Source organism: Lynx rufus, unplaced genomic scaffold (genome assembly GCF_022079265.1).
Source record: "Lynx rufus isolate CCGP_SWC_20201006 ecotype Redwood Valley unplaced genomic scaffold, mLynRuf1.p SCAF_5, whole genome shotgun sequence".
NCBI lineage: Eukaryota > Metazoa > Chordata > Mammalia > Carnivora > Felidae > Lynx > Lynx rufus.
In genome coordinates this window covers 76,768,858-76,785,140 of record NW_025814867.1, presented here as the reverse complement: position 1 = coordinate 76,785,140, position 16,283 = coordinate 76,768,858, and the positions used below count along the sequence as shown (strand labels likewise).

Here is a 16,283-nt window from a genome sequence, read left to right as displayed (position 1 = left end):
ACCCCTCACCCAGGGCCCATGCCCCAAATCAGGGCATTACCATAGCAGCACTCACTGTTATACAGTGATTAACAAACTCAGCAAGGTAGTTCCTCCGTGGTTAGAATCCAGAGCCTGTGTAGAGAAAGGAGCCAGTGTCTAGAGCTCCAAAGAGTCTAAAGAGCTTTCCTATTCTACTCCACAGGTAACTTGACAATAATTCACCCTTTTTCCACCACTATCTCATGTTTTTCATGATTGTGTCAGATAGTTTCCAAAATATAAAAACTTTCAAATACCCTCTGTACCCTTCCAAGTTCACATTCTCCTCTATAATACTTTAATCACTATTCCGAATCTAGTGTTTATCAACCCCCCCAAAGTACTATTTTTCTTCTTTATGAAAATGTATAAGGTGCTTTTGAAACTTATTTTACTTAACATTCCTTTTTGAGATTGATCCCTGTTGAGGTTAGAAGCTCTATAATGCATTGGTGAATTTATGCCATTGAATGAATAGCCCAGCAAAGTTTATTCATCCATTTTCCTCTTGATAGATGTTTGGGCTATTTCTTTTTTTCTTTCTCTTTAAAATTTTTTTTTTCAACATTTATTTATTTTTGGGACAGAGAGAGACAGAGCATGAACGGGCAAGGGGCAGAGAGAGAGGGAGACACAGAATCGGAAACAGGCTCCAGGCTCTGAGCCATCAGCCCAGAGCCCGACGCGGGGCTCGAACTCACGGACCACGAGGTCGTGACCTGGCTGAAGTCGGACGCTTAACTGACTGCGCCACCCAGGCGCCCCTTCTTTCTCTTTTAAAATAGTGATGCGATAAGGGCATCTGGGTGGCACAGTCTATTAAGCGTCCGACTTCAGTTCAGGTCATGATCTCATGATCTCATGGTAAAGGGGTTTGAGCCCCATGTTGGGCTCTGCACTGACAGCACGGAGCCTGCTGGGGATTCTCTGTCTCCAGCCTCCTCTGCCCCTCCCCTGTTTGCACACATGCACGTGCTCTCTCCCAGAAATAAATAAGCATTTAAAAAATAAAACAGTGATGCAATGAACATTTTAATAGATCACTTCAGCAAATATGAAGGGCCGCCACATTTTTAAAAAATGTGTCTGAATCTTCTTTCCCCTTTTTTATAGTTTATATTTCTCTGCTAAAATTCTTCATCTGTTCATGCTCATGTCCTACCTTTTCCACTAGATTCTTTAACATACTAGTCACAATTAAAGTTCCTGTCTGATAGTTCCAACATGAATCATCTCTGGTGCTGGGTCTGTCCATTGCTTTGTATCTTAAAAATGGATGGGGTTTTTTCATATATTTTTAAATTTTTGATTGAATGCCACACACTGACTACAGAATAACCATACAAACTAGGGAAAAGAATAGTAACTCTTGGAAAAACGTGCATGCCTATTCTTCTGTCCTGCAACCAGGTAAACTGAAATTCCAAAGAGACATAATCTAGTCAGTAGGTGAGCTGGTTTTATTGTTGCTATAGTTACTTTCTGTGCCTCTTCCTCCAGCAGTGGGCAACAGCTACTTTGTGCTTAGTGTGGACCCCAGGATACTCAGGTTTTATTCAGTGTTCTTGCTCCACACTCAGCTTTCAGTGGTCACTGCATGTCTGTGCCACAGAAGGGGTTCTTTCTCTGCATCCTTGCCCCTTCTGAAGAGATAGACTGCTGTTGTTTGTTACTCAGTGTTAAGTGTATTCGTTCTCTTGGTCTGGCCTCAGTCTTAGGCAGGCCCTATATGTCTATGCCTCAGGTATAGACACCCCCAACCCCCCATGGCAGTGAAACTCTGCCTTGTATCTATAAGGGAACACTGCAAAAACCCCTCCAGCACGCCAGACCCCATACTAACCACAAGTAGTAGTAGCAGCAGCTAATGGTGGAGAGTTTCCTGTACCTCCCAGCGCAGAAAGCTTTTGCTTCTACCTTACCCTCAGAAGCAATGAATTTTTGCCTGGACCCTGAAAAACAAAGTTTCCTGTCCCTTCCCCAGTGGCTTAAGATTTTTGCTTCACACAAGAAAATTATTGGTGGGGCACCTGGGTGACTCAGTCGGTTAAGCATCTGACTTTGGCTCAGGTCATGATCTTGTGTGAGTTCAAGCCCTGGATCGGGCTCTGTGCTGACAGGGTCAGTAAGATGGCTAAATAGGAAGCCCCAGATCTAGCTCCCCCAATGAGACACTAACTTAACAATATATGGTCTAAAAGGCCTGTATGTGGCCTCCAAAAACCAGTTAAGAAGTTGTAGTACCCCGGAAAAACTCAAACCCAAGAACAGCCACATTGAATGGGTAAGAAAGCCATTTCATTTCACCTGTTGTAGCCCTTCCCCCAAGGTGGTACACTTCTGTGTGATCAGAAGTAAACACCCAATCCACAGCAACTCCATCAGAATGAGAAGAACAGAACATTCCAAATATTCGAAAGACTGCCTGAGAGACTGGTTTGTCTCATCTGACTTGGAATGCTGAGGCATACTTTGGATGGATGCCTTGGGGTCACTGGAAATGGGAGAACACAGAGGTGAGCTCTTGCACCAGAAAGCCTACAATACCACAGACGAACATCAGAGCGAGCAAAAGATTACCAACTCCTGAAAAAGCAACTGGAGAACCTTTCTAACTGGGAAGGCACGCAAACAAGCCCAGAGAAGATGCATACCCATGCCAAGTTTGAGAAGTCTCCAGAATCTTTAGTTGGCTGACTGATGGAGGTCTCCCCGTGTATGAAGCCAGTTCATAGAACTGAGAGAGGTAGCTGTTTTTTCAAATGCACAAATCCCCGCAAAATTCCCTGAAGAAACAGAAACATGGCCCAAAGTCAAGGGAACAAAATAAATCTTCAGAAACTGATCCTGAAGGGATGGAAGTGCATGAATTACCTGACAAAAAATCAAAACAATCATCTTAAAGATGCTCACTGTGCTAAAAGAGAGCATGGTCAAATAAAAGAAATTAGGAAAATGATGCATGAACAAAATGAGAACACCAACAAAGACAGAAACAGAAATTCTAGAGCAGAAGAAAACGAATGGGAAAATCCCCAAATATGTGGAAATTAAACAACACACTCTTAACCATGGTCAAAGAAAAAAAATCACATAAGAAATTAGAAAACACTTTGAGACAAATGAAAACAGAAACACAACATACCAAAATTTATAGGGGGCAACAAAAGCAGTATTAAGAATGGAGCTTATAGCAGTAAATGCCTACATTTAGGAAGAAAAAAGAAAGAAAGGAAGAAAGGAAGAAAGAAAGAAAGAAAGATTAAAAGTTAAAAAAAATAAAGAAGAAAAAAGATCTCAAATCAATAACCTAACTTAAAGAACTAGAAAAAGAACAAACTAAACCCAATTAGCAGAAGGAAGGAAATAATAAAAATTAGTGCAGTAATAAACAAAATTTGGAAAAACTTTAAAAATCAACAAAATGAAAGGCTGATTTTTTTTTTAATTTTTTTTTTCCAACGTTTATTTATTTTTGGGACAGAGAGAGACAGAGCATGAACGGGGGAGGGGCAGAGAGAGAGGGAGACACAGAATCGGAAACAGGCTCCAGACTCTGAGCCATCAGCCCAGAGCCTGACGCAGGGCTCGAACTCACGGACCGCGAGATCGTGACCTGGCTGAAGTCGGACGCTTAACCGACTGCGCCACCCAGGCGCCCCTGAAAGGCTGATTTTTAAAAAGATCAACAAAATTGACAAGTCTTAGCTTCATGAAGAAAAATAAAAAAAGAGAAAATTCAAACAAAAATCCAAAGTGGAAGAGGAAATATTACAACTGATACTGCAGAAATAAAAAAAATCAGAGAGTACTATGAGCAACTATCAACTGTATACCAACATGTCTCCTCATATTCTTTTTTTTTTTTTTTGAGAAACATGGAGCATAAATGAGTTTTCAAAAATACACATTTTCATTATTTCTCTAAGTCTAATGTTGATTCAGTTCTCCTCTTTCAATCCTGAAAAACAGGGAAGAACAGAAGATTTTATTTCAAAAAGTACCGTTTATGTCCAGGTCCAAGATAGAAAGGAGAAAGGTAAAAAAGAAGAAAAAATCAAAGAAGAGCACATTTTGCCAGTGGAACCCCACCTAGCTAAATATTCTCATCTTTTGCTTCAAAATACCAGCCTTGTTTAACAAAGTACTGCAGTTAACTGAAAGGCTTGCAGTCTACACTCACACACATCCCCTGTTTATCTCTGACCTACAGTGATCTCCACAATTCTCAGACTCAGTTTTAAATGGCAAAAAGACAAAACAGAATTGGGAAAGTATACATCGCATGAACACAAAGGCATGTACTCTATGATGTCCCATTTAACTTCACACACACAAATACGCACACACATGCACGCACATACACACCAGGTAACTTTCATTTTGGTTACTATATCGATGAAAGATTTCTTGAAGTCTAATTCATCTGCTTTACTCCCAATCCTTCACCTCAATTCAATTGTTAATTATATAAAAGTCTATTTCTTTTTTTCCAGTTTTATTGATATAATTAACATATATAACCTTGCATTGGTTAAAGTGTAGGGCAATCATTTGATACATGTATATACTGCAGAATAAAACTCTTTTTTTTTTTTTTAAGTTTATTTATTTTGAGAGAGAATGAGTGTGAGTGGGGGAGGGGCAGGGAGAGGAGGAGACAGAATTCCAAGCAGGCTATGCATTGTCAGGGCAGAGCCCTATACAGGGCTCCAACCCACAAACTGCGAGATCATGACCTGAGCTGAAGTCGGACTTTTAACCGACTGAGCCACCCAGGCGCCCATGAAAAATCAATTTCTAAGTTGCCAATTCTCTACCTCAAGAGGAAGGAGGCCATAACCACTGGAATCTCATACTATCTCGTGATTAGAGTCAGAGAAACTAGAATAATTAATGTCCTGGTAGGTTTCTTTGACAGTGGACTTTCAAAATTATTCCATTACTAAGTTTGAATCAACCTTAGAAATGTCCTGCACACAATATAAGCATGGTGGCCATGACTGTCATCCCTCAGATGTAGCAGAGGCTTTATTATGGATAGACTGTTCATGTTTTATACCAATGGAGAATTTCCTAATACAGATAGCAAGTTCTTTCTAGGAGAGTAATTTCATGGGAGCGCCTGGGTGGCTCAGTCCGGTAAGCATCTGGCTCCTGATTTTGGCTCAGGCCAAGATCTCATAGTCAAGCCCTGAGTTTGGCTCTTCACTGACAGCATGGAGCCTACTTGGGATTCTCTCTCCCTCTCTCTGCCCCTCCTGGACTCATGTGTGTGTTCTCTGTCTCTCTCAAAATAAATAAATAATACATTTTTAAAAGAAGAGTAATTGCATGACTTCCTATTGTTAAATCAAGTAGGTTTTCTGGGTTTCTATGTATGACCCCAATGTCTGTGACCTGTGCCACAGAACAAAGTTCATTATTCCAGTCCAATGATCATTTCTGATCAAGTTAAATTCTTTAATAAGCCAAATTTACAACCTGCCTCTTGTTCTGGGTGCTGGGGAGAAACAATGCTGAATAGTGTGTCAGAGGTAAGTACCATGGAGAAAAATAAAGCAGGGAAGGGGAAGAGAAATGTCATGGGGTGGTGATGAGGTTACAATTTTAAATAAGACGGTCAGAGAGGGACTTATTGAGGGGACAAACCATGACGTGAAGGAACTGAAGATGAGAGATTAAACCCACATAGATATCTAAGGCAAGAGCATCTCAGGCACAGGGAATATCAAGCACCAAGTTCCCAAGGCAGAACAGAGATTTGTGTTTCTGAGGGTCAGCTAGGAGACCATCAGATGATCGAGAGATAAGGGGAGAGCAAAGGCAGCTCAGGTAAGGCCCTGGAGACCATCATAAAGACTCTGGCTTATAAATGGAATGAGATGAGAAGCAACTGGAAGGTTCTGAAGAGAAGAAATTACATAAATTAGAAGCAAATACAGTATCTGAAATATCTAAATGAAAAGAGTGGTAGTTGTGGGAAGCATTAGTCCGCAAATATTTACTGAATCCATACTATTTACTAGGATTTTCCTAGGCACAGAGCCCAACACAGGGCTTGAATCCACAAATCTTGAGATTATGATGTGAGTCAAAGTCAGATGCTTAACCGACTGAGCCACCCAGGCACCCCTAGAGTTGTGTTTTTTGAAGATGACTCAAAAGAAATTAGAGTTGTATTTTTAGAAGATGACTCTACGGGCACCTGGGTGGCTCAGTCGGTTGAGCCTCCGACTTCGGCTCAGGTCATGATCTCTCAGTTCGTGAGTTCAAGCCCCGCGTCCGACTCTGTGCTGACAGCTCAGAGCCTGGAGCCTGCTTCGGATTCTGTGACTCCCTCTCTCTCTGCCCCTCCCCTGCTTGTGCTCTGTCCCTCTCTCTCAAAAATGAATAAACATTAAAAAAAATTTTTTTAAAGATGACTCTAAAAGCAATGAGATTAGAGGAGTAAGGAGTGTGTACAGCAGGCCAATCAGCTATTAAAGAAGTGAGGGCAAAGATAATGGAGGTGTAAATAAGTAGTGGATGTGGGACTAGAAAGACGTGGAGAGTTTGAAAGATACTTAGGAGGGAGAAAAGACAGAATATGATGATGGATTAAATTCCTGAGAGTTGAGGAAGAAAGTCAAGAATGGCTGAGGTTGCCTACTTTTCTTGACTTTTTGTGTAGATAGATCCTATCTCCTTCACAGAGAGAATATAGATACCGATGTGATTCCTTCTGCAGAAGAGGAATAAGAAAAAGCTGATCATATATGCTAATAAGCCTATATGCCATTGCTGCCAATTGTTATACACAAATTGCACAAGTTATGCAATTTGTTCTGTTTCCACCGATGTATGAAACTTGGCTATGACTGTTCAGCAAAATGAAGCAGCTGGATTCTACATCTTAAATCTTCTGATAAATATTCATGTTGCTAGTATTATATAGATTTATATAATACAAATTATGTACATGATTTAAGCACATTTACATTATACATGCTTACAAAGCAGGGAACATCAATGTTTTCTACAGCATTCCATCAAAGCTTAAGTAAATAATCCCAAGGCACCAAATATAAATTTTCAGTACACTATTGCACTAAAGAATTAGTTCTTTAAAAGTCACCTTATTCCTACCAATGCTGTCACCAAAAAAGTGGATTATCTGTTTTTAGGAAAAGTTGAATAATACTGGTGACTTACTTAAGTCATTAAAGATAAATTTAGTCACTCAAAGAAAGACAACTTGACATTTTCTCTTTTAGAGACCATCAAACTCCTAGTCGTGCTAACTATATTCTCTATAGCCTGTCTCCCTGGAGTCCTCAAACAATTTTAACCTAAATGGGAGTTTTTTGTTTTCCATTAGGCCAAGAAGATAAAAGCAAAAGATTTTTAAAAGAAAATACATTTGATACAATCTTTCTACTAGTATGAGGTTGAACCAACCTTAAATGTTTTTAACATTTAAGAGTTGATGTGTCAGAGTTGATGGTATTAGAATATTAAATAAAATACCCAGAAGGCCTAGGGGCTTTCTTTGTGCTCTGAAATGAAAAAAATCTCATTAATTAGGCTAAAAATCAGAGTGATATTAATTGTCAATTCCTTTGTCACAAGTAGCAGTAGTATGAAGTAAAAAAGAAACGGTGTCCTAAGAATCCAAATGGGTAGAAAAGCATTAATGCGAAAATAAGACACCTGGATTAGCAACTGCAACTCATAGGAAAAAAATGCATTTTATTTATGACGAAGTACACAAATACAAACACACACACATTCACACATACATATTACTGTACTCTTACTGTGTGGGATGCAGGGTGAAATTTTTTGCTCTACGTTCCTTCACTTAAAAAAATGCTGGTCACAACTTAGTAGGCAAATGTTGTGAGCTATGAATGTATTACAACACATAACTGCTCTAGAGCAATATAAATGCTAACTTACAATTTTAGGGAAATTTACAGTTTTCCTCCTTCTTAGAATTAGCCTGCAAGAGTACTCTGAGTACTCAGTGAAAACAAAAATTAACATAGCCTTGTTCCCATGTATGTAGCCTGGATGTGGTGTCCACTTTCAATGTGCTTAAATCATCTACCTTCCCAGGCCCAAGACCTGAGGGAATGACTTGTAACAGGACTCTATGTCTATACTGCACATTTATATAAAAGTCCTTTTTATATACATTATTTCATTTGACCCTCACAACAACCCTGGAAGGTAGGCAGGGAAGATATTAGCAGATTTACTTTACAGATGAAATTAAGGTTGAGAGGGTATGTGACTTTCCCAGTTACAAAATATCTAGTAAGAGGCAGAGAATAAGCATCATTAACTTTTAGGTCAAGGGCTCTTCTCTCTAAGCCACTGACAATATAATCTGACCTCAAATATTTTTACCACTTCATTCTCACTGCTTTTTGTTGATTCAGGTTTTTATAGGCTACAACAAAACACCTGATTCTAAACTTATCATGCCCAGTTTATGCTTCTCTACTGATGAAAACTATGGCCACTGGACATATATTCTTTTGGAAGGCACTGTTCCTTGGCTCCAATCTGAAGGAACATAAGCAATATGAAAGACCGTAAAGCCCAAGGAAATTGAAGAGAAATCAGAGGAAAGGATATAAAATGGAATGCTTTGGTGGATTTTAGTCCCTGTAAGCTTTTACTTTTGTAAGAGGATTCAATGGAGAGCTTTAGTGCAGATGAAACTTGAGGCTTTTGAAGAGGATCTAAGTCTTGATGAAGTTATTCAAACTCAAATCTTGAATGCATAATGATGGAGGGCCCCACGGTCTTCAAAAATGTGTACTTGATGCTTAAAACACACACACACACACACACACACACACACACACACACACACACAAATTCTACTAGCAAGCCTAACAAATTTTTTTAAGGGTTCTGAAAAGCTTTAACTCTTTGGCCAATAATTAGTCAGACTACCAGATACCATGCTGAAAGAATAAAAAGAGAAAACCCAAGTGAAATAAAGAAAAAGAAAAGGAAACAAAGATTTTAAGAGATATAGTATACAGAATGGCTAAATATGCTCACTGGCTTATCTAATTAATATTCTTCATTTCAAATTGCAGAAATCAAACTTCTTATAGAACAACCAGGGCTGTAATCAGATAAACTGACTTAATGATAATTTCCTGAATCTCTCTGATCACTAGCCACGGTATTCGATAGTCTAAAACAGCTTTTGATCTTTGAAAGCATGGCCAAAAAATTTTTGGAAGAGACAGCATAAAATAAGGTTGCTTTTGTGGGGTACAGAAAGAAACTGAACTAGGAATATTATGGTTTGAAAAGATTTAACACGGGAGAAAAGACAACACCATACAGTGGAAAAATTCAGACCAGTTTGCAGGTTTTAATGAAAAACATATAGTAAATCTCACTGACTACCTTAGTGCTCATTGTTTCTTTTTATTTATGTGCTCCTATAAACCTGCCTTTTTTCCAAGAAAACTTTTAAGCTTTTAAAAATTAACAATAATAATAGCAACTAATATATACTGATTCTATACTTTGTGCTGGGCCCTAGTTCCAGTGGAGGAGGTGACAGGTCTCATTTCACAAGCAGACCAGAGCACACCTCTGTTAAAGCTTGCCACATTCAGGCCAGGGATCAAACTGAGGCACACAAAAATTAAGAAAATCTGGTAGTTTACCTGGCTGGTAAATAGTGGAATTAGGATTCAAACTCAGGCCCTCTGTCTCAAGACTATCAACCTATACCCACTAATATAAAATTGGTTTCAGTGCAACAAAATCGACCAAGACTAAGGCTTTCTTCAAATCAGCATTCTGCCATGTCACAATCTTTCACTGCATGTTCTGATTAGAAAGGATAGTGACTAATTTCAGTTTCCAAACAGGAGTAATGTAGAATCAGTTTCAGCAGTCACTACTCCAAAGTGACATCCTGCAGGAATGTCAAAGGACTTTAAAAATAACATACCACTAAAATATTAATAATGGTAGGGGATTATAGGTGATTATTTCTCTTTTGGTGATATATAAATATAAATATATATACATGTGTATATTTATATCAGCCCAAAATGTATTTCTATATTCTAGTTTTTGTCAAGTGGACATGGGTCACTTGTATAATAAAAAAAAGGCTGTTACACATGTCATCACCATTATTAGCATGCATATATATTGAACTTACAATAGCACTTGGCCCACTCACAATTTGCTGCTTCTAGCATACTGTGGGGTAAGATACCAGTTAATTAAGCCTATTAGAACTATCTTTTAAAAAAAACTCAAGGGGCGCCTGGGTGGCGCAGTCGGTTAAGCGTCCGACTTCAGCCAGGTCACGATCTCGCGGTCCGGGAGTTCGAGCCCCGCGTCGGGCTCTGGGCTGATGGCTCAGAGCCTGGAGCCTGTTTCCGACTCTGTGTCTCCCTCTCTCTCTGCCCCTCCCCCGTTCATGCTCTGTCTCTCTCTGTCCCAAAAATAAATAAACGTTGAAAAAAAAAAATTTAAATAAAAAAAAGTCAATAAACTGACTAAGGACCTAAGAAAAAGCCTATGGGTTTTGCATCTTAAAATTTGGCAAGTCAGGTAATTTTTAAATTTACTTCCTGGTTTAGGTAAGTTGAGATTAGTGGATAAGTGATCGGTGGATAAGTTAGCTATCAGTATTTAATGACAGGGATGATACGGGCTCCTGGGTGGCTCAGTTGGTTAAGCGTCCGACTTTGGCTCAGGTCATGATCTCGCCGTTCCTGAGTTCAAGCCCTGCATTGGGCTCTGTGCTGACAGCTTGCAGCCTGGAGCCTGTTTCAGATTCTGTGTCTCCCTCTCTCTCTCTTCCCTTGCCCTGCTTGCGCTCTCTCTCTCTCTCTCTCTCTCTCTCAAAAATAAATAAATATTTAAAAAAACTTTAAAGACAGGGATGATAGAATGTATACTCATACTGTGATAAATACTTCACTGCAGTATAAAAAGAAATTTTTAGGATTTGAAAGGAACCTTTATAATAATCTAGTACAATCTCCCATACAATGAGAATCCCCTATACAACAGTCCTGATGTTCAATGTTCAATCTCTGCTTAAGCAGCCCTAATGACCTCAAGTTCACTGCCTCTAGACACAATCTGCTCCCCTGCTGACTAGTTTCCTACCTTTATTTGGCCTCAAACAACAGACAAGTATGCTTCCTAGCCTACAGTTTCTCCAACTCTTCCAAAGTCTTCCATTTTTCTGAACAAAATGGTCCAGTCCCCTCCATCTAGATCACCACAGTTATCCTTTTACATAATCACAAAACTGATTAAAAACAATTCTTGTGTTCTTCAAGGTATAAATAACAATGAAATCAGGTTCTGTAGAATAATGTCTTGTTAGTGGATCTAGTTCATCCATCTTGGTCATACACAATTGGAAAGGTAGTAAAGACTTATGGTCCGAGCTCAAATTCAAATTGAACAGCCATATATTTTTGAGTGCTCCTTTCTTTTCTCTTCCCCACAACAATACCACAGAACAGAATCTTAAGACATACCTTCATCCATAATCTTACATGTAGCTAGATTTTAATTTTCTCTCAGGCTTCTATCTACCTTGCCATCACTTGAACTTGTGAATGATCTTAAAACATCCCAAATTCTTTAAGTTGCTCTCATAATCATGAATTAGCCCACGACACGCCCAGCTCTGAGGTCTTAAAATTCTGATTTTTTTTTTCTCCTGTGCTAACTGGATATCTTTCTATCCAGAACTTCTGGTTTTACAGAAAATTGTATATACATTATACACATTATTATTGTATACATTATACATTTATATACATTTTATATACACTATGTGTAAAATAAAATATATATGCATTTTATAAATCCATATCTATATGCATAGACAAACACATATACATGTATCTTCCCCAATTCTATGTTATCTACATGTAACTTTCCTGTTCATCTGCTCCTTTCTTTCTATGTGTTACCTTTACCATATCCATCTTGACTCTGGAAAACACAGTCTACCCTTGGATTCAATTCATTGCAAGAAAAGGAGTCCAACTCTAGGCATCCTGCCCAATGATTTCCACTTTGTGGCTTGTAGTGATTAATCTCATTGACCTCAAGAAGCAAAGCATCATTTAACTTAAAGGATTATATGCAAAATACTCTGCCAAAGTATGTATAAAACACCTAACATACCATAATCTGTTCTATTGCATTAATCATGACTCAGTCCCCCTGATAAGTGGCCTTCATTTTGATTTCATGAAATACACAATCGGTGGTATCCTAGAGGTATGTATCTTAACAAAGCCTATTCTTAAGCAAGTTTCAAATAAAATCCCTTTACTAATGAAATGAAGATTATTATATCTTTAAATTTCTTGTATTCACCTATTACTATTCCAAATTTCCCACAATGAAACTGTGGAAAGACAAAGATGGCTAGAGAAGTAAATGTCACGAGAAATTTTTGCTGAGTCCCATGACAAATAATCAGTCACTTCAAACTATTCTTTGTGGTTTACTGATTGTGCTAACAGAGAGAATAAGCCATTCTTTGAAATGTTTTAAACCAGCTCTAAACATCAAGACAAAGTAAAAGAATAACTAAGATTTGTTTAAAGAGTAGAGTCCTTCAATTGCAATTCAAATAAAACAAAGTCCATCACATTCAGTAATACTGAGAGGCTCAGAAGAACCATGCCCATATAATGCAAACCTAGCTTGCAAAAAAAGGTAACATCCATATTACCTAGTGAGGTCAGCAACATGCTATAAATTCTATGTGAGTATAAATTCAAGATTAAAAGCCTATAATAATATCATCAAACCTTCCATGCAGCTCTGACAAAATGTTACCTCACGTAGGCAACCCTACTCCCTCTGAATGATGCAAATAATTATAAGGACAAAAGTCATAGGAATATTTGTTGGCTCCCATAATTCTTAAATTAGGCTGAAGCCTTGTCATTTGTTTGTTCTTTAGTATTATAAAAACATGTTCATAATTGAAAATTCAATCCACCAAAAAGAGTACACAGAAAAAAATATGTCATCTTCTTACTGTAAACCTATAGTCCCATTTACCAGGAGTACCTGTCAATAGTTTCTCACATAGATTTAAAGAAATTTTGCATGTACATATATAAATGTATGCTTTTAAAAACACAAAGTGAAAACATACTATACAAAGAGTTCTATATCGTTTTTTTCTCAGTTAACAATATATCTTAGAGGTTTTGCCATATCTCTGCCTATGAATTTGCTTCGTTCATTCTAAGAGCTACAAAGTACTACGTTGCATGAAGGCATTTATTTAACCAGACCTCTACTGAGGGAGGTTTAGGTTATTCTTACTTTGCTTTTTTAATTTTAAATAATATGGTAATGATACCTTTATATACAAATTTTTGTATGCAAGCACAAATATGTATGAGAGATGAACTCCTAGAAGTACTGGCTGGTTTTGGAATTGAGCAAATTCTAAAAAAGCAGTCAGTGTGTCTACAAAGGAGACCAGGAAAAACTATAAGTTTAATGCTTAGTGATTAAAAGGTGCTGAACATGATCACAAAGTTAGAAGTTAAGGATTTGAAAGTGAAACTCCTAAGCTAGGAAAGGTGAAATAGGAAAAAAAACCAGAAAGCTTACCCCTGGGACAGAAAGATAAAAGGCCTGTAGAATGAATCATGTAAGAGATTTTTTTTAAAGGAAAAAAAAGAGCATAAATAAAGCACGATAAAGGGTGAAAAAAAAGAATTTTTTTTTTTTTTTTTTTTTTTACTTTTCTCGCTTTAACCTAACATATAAAGTAAAATTGGCCAAAAGATTTGGTACATACATTATTACAGAGCCAAACTTGGATGTGAGATGATTTAAATGACTATCTGAGGCCCTATTGCTACAGGGTATCCCCAAGTTGATATATTCTATCAGGCCCTAATGTGCTGAGGGATCTCCCAAAAAAAAGAGGGTAGAGCAGTAATCTTCCAGGAATAATATAACTTGCCAATCTCTTTAATTTCTGATCAATTTTATAGGGAATGGTAATCATTGCCTCATATATACAGAACAAACTTCTCTCTGGAAGGTCTAGATTAAAACATAATTTGAAGAGACTCATTCTACATTTTCCAAACACAATCCTACAATTACCTAGACCAATCCAAGGCTGTTCTATTTCTCACCTAACATAAAACATAGTCAACAACTTACCTTTCCCAAAGTGCTAGGATTTGAATGCCACAATACAAATTGATTCATGTTTTTGTCCAATAATGGTCGGTGGATTTCTTTAAATGAAGTCCATGTTAGAGTCCATTGATATCAGTGTTCTGCAAAACTGAAACCTCAAGAATGTCAATGCACATACTTAAGTTACCACTTGGACACTAACTTACTAAGAATAATAGTTATGATAGTTATTATTATGAATATAGACATTTAGATATGCAAAATCAGTGAATATGACCTTGGACAGCAGAGTGAGGTGGCAAAACTATATTTTCAAGTAAGACATTACTATTAACAAAATCTAGAGGATCTCAAAACACTGCTTTGTACCAAATTTATATGTATTCTAAAGGTGGCACCATAGTGAGAACATGTAAAGATGGTAATGATTTGGATACCAACACTTTCCAGAAATTGGGAAAACAAGTTTTAAAGGCAGGCAAACTTTTTAAATTTAAATGACTATAAAAATGCATTTACATGTCTACTTTCTAGGTTTTTTCAACCTATTTTTAAAAATATCTTGAATTTCTTTTTTACGATTTTATTTTTAAGTAATCTCTACATCTAACACAGGGCTCACACCCACAACCCTGAGATCAAGTCACATGCTCCACTGACCGAGGCAGCCAGGTGCCCCTTGGATTTTTAAATCTAAAAATGCTTACTAGTTTCTTCTCTGTAAAAACAAACAAAGGCATACATTCAGGTTTTCCTATTCCATTATATCCAGTCTAAAAAGATTCTAGAACCTCTTAGGAGTTACATTAGACAGCACAAAGCCCATAAACAGAATCACTGCATCCAGATAATGATTCATGCCCAGATCCCATTACACTGCCTGATGTGTCCGTCCTCCACACTTTTTCTCATTTGACAATCGAAACCAATCTGGTTACAGCACCTGTTCTTTAGGTCTGTGCCCATTCTTCATCACATTTAAGACACCTAAACAAATATTTTATAGAGAAGACAATTTAATCTCCTGGGAGTCATTCTTTTGGATGCCTCCTACAACTGTGTGTAAGGAGTTGATGTTATGTGAACACACCAGGTGAAATCTCTGACTGGACTTTTATAAATTAATATTTTCATCTTTGTTATGAAATAATTCTTATTTACCTCTCAAATGTAAGAAGTACCCCAACATAAGAAAGAAAACATGGAAAAAATGGAAAGTTACATTGCTGAAAAGAAAGCACTTATATCACTAATTAAAAGTTCCGTGCTACACCTGCAGCTTACCGTTTGATGGCCACCTCCCCCACCTACCCCATCATTACCTGGAAGTTCTTCCCAGAAAAGTAAAAGAATCTGAAAGAAGCTAAATTAGTCGCCTTATCCTCCACGCCCACCATCGAAAATATTAAGACAAATATTTCTAAATTGCAATAACCCCACAAAACAACAATCGTGTTCTGAATACTCCTTCAGCATCCTCGTAATTCACAGGCTAGCAAACTAAATTGGAGTCACTTCCACACTCAGGTAGAGATCCTGAAGTTCGGGAGAAGTTCTCCCTTCTCAGTGAGAATGTGGTTCATGCGTTCATATTAAATTATTCATTCATCCAACAACATCTAAAGAATGCCCAATAGTGGCAAGGCATTGTCCTGGATTAAGAGGTGAAGTACCTGTCCCCTATTAACAGAACGGAGGCGGGGGTCGGAGTGGGTAAGAAATGAACTCTAGATCTGCTCATCTCAATGCCCAGGCTCCACCTCTAACCCCAGAGCGCCAAGGCTCAGGAGCTCATGAACCCCCGGCGATGACCAATTCCTGAAGTTTCAACCTGTATTTCCTCGACGACCTGGGTCCTCACAACCCGGTTCCCAAAGTTCCTCGCACCCCTGTCTCCCCGGGCAGTCCCACGGCAAGGAGCTTTTCCTCCAGCCTAACGCAAGCCACCTCTCCCTGCCCAAACTGGGGCCTGCAGCAAGCTATGCCGCCAACCTCAACTTCCACCCCTGACCCCGTCCAAGTTTGGCCCGCAGGTTACCTGCCCCGGATCCAAGGTTCCAGGATGACCACAGACG

At 38.3% G+C, this 16,283-nt stretch overlaps 1 long non-coding RNA gene across 1 annotated transcript in view; it reads right to left on the bottom strand.

Moving 5' to 3' along the window:
- The window catches only part of LOC124526939 (uncharacterized), a 34,189-nt gene extending 17,906 nt beyond the window's left edge, over positions 1–16,283 (bottom strand). The window contains exons 1-2 of the long non-coding RNA XR_006965769.1: positions 16,247–16,283; positions 14,230–14,356 (exon numbers count right to left, since the gene is read on the bottom strand). This is a non-coding gene — a long non-coding RNA (uncharacterized LOC124526939). The remainder of the gene's footprint in view (positions 1–14,229; positions 14,357–16,246) is intronic.